Source organism: Oncorhynchus nerka, linkage group LG8, assembly GCF_034236695.1.
Source record: "Oncorhynchus nerka isolate Pitt River linkage group LG8, Oner_Uvic_2.0, whole genome shotgun sequence".
In the NCBI taxonomy this organism is placed as follows: Eukaryota; Metazoa; Chordata; class Actinopteri; order Salmoniformes; family Salmonidae; genus Oncorhynchus; species Oncorhynchus nerka.
This window is the reverse complement of record NC_088403.1, coordinates 29,021,036-29,025,157: the sequence shown is the minus strand read 5'-3', so window position 1 is coordinate 29,025,157 and position 4,122 is coordinate 29,021,036. Positions and strand designations below refer to the sequence as shown.

The 4,122-nt window shown below is 39.0% G+C and overlaps 1 pseudogene; it reads left to right on the top strand.

Moving 5' to 3' along the window:
• Positions 1-1,990: 1,990 nt before the first annotated feature.
• Positions 1,991-3,663, top strand: LOC135572768 (trichohyalin-like; annotated as a pseudogene).
• Positions 3,664-4,122: the final 459 nt, after the last annotated feature.

Genomic DNA, 4,122 nt, shown 5'->3' with positions numbered 1-4,122 from the left:
GAAAGAAAGACAGGAGAGAGAGAAAGAAAGAAAGAAGGAGAGAGAGAAAGAAAGAAGGAGAGAGAAAGAAAGACAGAGAGAGAGAAAGAAAGAAAGAAGGAGAGAGAAAGAAAGAAGGAGAGAGAGAAAGAAAGAAGGAGAGAGAGAGAAACAAAGAAGGAGAGAGAGAGAAAGAAATAAGGAGAGAGAGAAAGAAAGAAGGAGAGAGAGAAAGAAAGAAGGAGAGAGAAAGAAAAAGGAGAGAGAAAGAAAGAAGGAGAGAGAGAAACAAAGAAGAAGAGAGAAAGAAAGAAGGAGAGAGAATGAAAGAAGGAGAGAGAAAGAAAGACAGGAGAGAGAGAAAGAAAGAAAGAAGGAGAGAGAAACAAAGAAGGAGAGAGAAAGAAAGAAGGAGAGAGAAAGAAAGACAGGAGAGAGAAAGAAAGAAGAGAAGAAAGAAAGACAAGAGAGAGAGAAAGAAAGAAAGAAGAAGAGAGAGAAACAAAGAAGGAGAGAGAGAAAGAAAGAAAGAAGAAGGAGAGAGAGAGAAGAGAAAGAAAGAAGGAGAGAGAGAAAAAGAAAGACAGGAGAGAGAGAAAGAAAGAAAGAAGGAGAGAGAGAAAGAAAGAAAGAAGGAGAGAGAGAAAGAAAGACAGGAGAGAGAGAAAGAAAGAAAGAAGGAGAGAGAGAAAGAAAGAAAGAAAGAGAGAGAAAAAAGGAGAGAAGAAAGAAGGAGAGAGAAGAAAGACAGAGAGAGAAAGAGAAAGAAAGAAAGGAGAGAGAAACAAAGAAGGAGAGAGATAAAGAAAGAAAGAAGGAGAGAGAGAGAGAGAAAAAGAAAGAAAGAAGGAGAGAGAGAAAGAAAGACAGAGAGAGAGAGAAAGAAAGAAAAAGAGAGAGAAAGAAAGAAAGAAAGAAGGAGAGAGAGAAAGAAAGACAGGAGAGAGAGAAAGAAAGAAAGAAGGAGAGAGGGAAAGAAAGAAAGAAGGAGAGAGAGAAAGAAAGAAGGAGAGAGAGAAAGAAAGAAGGAGAGAGAAAGAAAGAAGGAGAGAGAAAGAAAGACAGGAGAGAGAAACAAAGAAGGAGAGAGAGAAATAAAGAAAGAAGGAGAGAGAGAAAGAAAGAAAGACAGAGAGAGAGAAAGAAAGAAAGAAGGAGAGAGAAAGAAAGAAGTAGAGAGAGAAAGAAAGAAGGAGAGAGAGAGAAACAAAGAAGGAGAGAGAGAGAAAGAAAGAAGGAGAGAGAGAAAGAAAGAAGGAGAGAGAAAGAAAGAAGGAGAGAGAAAGAAAGATGGAGAGAGAGAGAAACAAAGAAGGAGAGAGAGAAACAAAGAAGGAGAGAGAAAGAAAGAAGGAGAGAGAGAAAGAAAGAAGGAGAGAGAGAAACAAAAAAGGAGAGAGAAAGAAAGGAGAGAGAGAAAGAAAGAAGGAGAGAGAGAAAGAAAGGAGAGAGAGAGAAACCAAGAAGGAGAGAGAGAGAAAGAAAGAAGGAGAGAGAGAAAGAAAGAAGGAGAGAGAGAAACAAAGAAGGAGAGAGATACAAAGAAGGAGAGAGAGAAAGAAAGAAAGAAGGAGAGAGAGAAAGAAAGAAAGAAGGAGAGAGAGAAAGAAAGACAGGAGAGAGAGAGAAAGAAAGAAGGAGAGAGAAAGAAAGAAGGAGAGAGAAAGAAAGAAGGAGAGCGAAAGAAAGACAGGAGAGAGAGAAAGTAAGAAAGAAGGAGAGAGAAACAAAGAAGGAGAGAGAGAAAGAAAGAAAGAAGGAGAGAGAGAAAGAAAGAAAGACAGGAGAGAGAGAAAGAAAGAAAGAAGGAGAGAGAAACAAAGAAGGAGAGAGAGAAAGAAAGAAAGAAAGAAGGAGAGAGAGAAAGAAAGACAGAGAGAGAGAGAAAGAAAGAAAGAAGGAGAGAGAGAAAGAAAGAAGGAGAGAGAAAGAAAGACAGGAGAGAGAGAAAGAAAGAAAGAAGGAGAGAGAAAGAAAGAAGGAGAGAGAGAAAGAAAGAAGGAGAGAGAGAGAAACAAAGAAGGAGAGAGAGAGAAAGAAAGAAGGAGAGAGAGAAAGAAAGAAGGAGAGAGAAAGAAAGAAGGAGAGAGAAAGAAAGGAGAGAGAAAGAAAGAAGGAGAGAGAGAAACAAAGAAGAAGAGAGAAAGAAAGAAGGAGAGAGAATGAAAGAAGGAGAGAGAAAGAAAGACAGGAGAGAGAGAAAGAAAGAAAGAAGGAGAGAGAAACAAAGAAGGAGAGAGAAAGAAAGAAGGAGAGAGAAAGAAAGACAGGAGAGAGAGAAAGAAAGAAAGAAGGAGAGAGAAACAAAGAAGGAGAGAGATAAAGAAAGAAAGAAGGAGAGAGAGAGAGAGAAAGAAAGAAAGAAGGAGAGAGAGAAAGAAAGACAGGAGAGAGAGAAAGAAAGAAAGAAGGAGAGAGAGAAAGAAAGAAAGAAAGGAGAGAGAGAAAGAAAGACAGGAGAGAGAGAAAGAAAGAAAGAAGGAGAGAGAGAAAGAAAGAAAGAAGGAGAGAGAGAAAGAAAGACAGGAGAGAGAGAAAGAAAGAAGGAGAGAGAAAGAAAGAAGGAGAGAGAAAGAAAGACAGGAGAGAGAAACAAAGAAGGAGAGAGAGAAATAAAGAAAGAAGGAGAGAGAGAAAGAAAGAAAGACAGGAGAGAGAGAAAGAAAGAAAGAAGGAGAGAGAAAGAAAGAAGTAGAGAGAGAAAGAAAGAAGGAGAGAGAGAGAAACAAAGAAGGAGAGAGAGAGAAAGAAAGAAGGAGAGAGAGAAAGAAAGAAGGAGAGAGAAAGAAAGAAGGAGAGAGAAAGAAAGAAGGAGAGAGAGAAACAAAGAAGGAGAGAGAAAGAAAGAAGGAGAGAGAAAGAAAGACAGGAGAGAGAGAAAGAAAGAAAGAAGGAGAGAGAAACAAAGAAGGAGAGAGAAAGAAAGAAGGAGAGAGAAAGAAAGACAGAGAGAGAGAGAAAGAAAGAAAGAAAGAAGGAGAGAGAAAGAAAGAAGGAGAGAGAGAAAGAAAGAAAGAAGGAGAGAGAGAAAGAAAGACAGGAGAGAGAGAAAGAAAGACAGGAGAGAGAGAGAGAAAGAAAGAAGGAGAGAGAAAGAAAGAAGGAGAGAGAAAGAAAGATGAGAGAGAGAGAGAAACAAAGAAGGAGAGAGAGAAACAAAGAAGGAGAGAGAAAGAAAGAAGGAGAGAGAGAAAGAAAGAAGGAGAGAGAGAAACAAAAAAGGAGAGAGAAAGAAAGGAGAGAGAGAAAGAAAGAAGGAGAGAGAGAAAGAAAGGAGAGAGAGAGAAACAAAGAAGGAGAGAGAGAGAAAGAAAGAAGGAGAGAGAGAAAGAAAGAAGGAGAGAGAGAAACAAAGAAGGAGAGAGATACAAAGAAGGAGAGAGAGAAAGAAAGAAAGAAGGAGAGAGAGAAAGAAAGAAAGAAGGAGAGAGAGAAAGAAAGACAGGAGAGAGAGAGAAAGAAAGAAGGAGAGAGAAAGAAAGAAGGAGAGAGAAAGAAAGAAGGAGAGAGAAAGAAAGACAGGAGAGAGAGAAAGAAAGAAAGAAGGAGAGAGAAACAAAGAAGGAGAGAGAGAAAGAAAGAAAGAAGGAGAGAGAGAAAGAAAGAAAGAAGGAGAGAGAGAAAGAAAGACAGGAGAGAGAGAAAGAAAGAAAGAAGGAGAGAGAGAAAGAAAGAAGGAGAGAGAAAGAAAGACAGGAGAGAGAGAAAGAAAGAAAGAAGGAGAGAGAAAGAAAGAAGGAGAGAGAGAAAGAAAGAAGGAGAGAGAGAGAAACAAAGAAGGAGAGAGAGAGAAAGAAATAAGGAGAGAGAGAAAGAAAGAAGGAGAGAGAGAAAGAAAGAAGGAGAGAGAAAGAAAGGAGAGAGAAAGAAAGAAGGAGAGAGAGAAACAAAGAAGAAGAGAGAAAGAAAGAAGGAGAGAGAATGAAAGAAGGAGAGAGAACGAAAGACAGGAGAGAGAGAAAGAAAGAAAGAAGGAGAGAGAAACAAAGAAGGAGAGAGAAAGAAAGAAGGAGAGAGAAAGAAAGACAGGAGAGAGAAAGAAAGAAAGAGAGAGAAAGAAAGACAGGAGAGAGAGAAAGAAAGAAAGAAGGAGAGAGAAACAAAGAAGGAGAGAGAGAAAGAAAGAAAGAAGGAGAGAGAGAG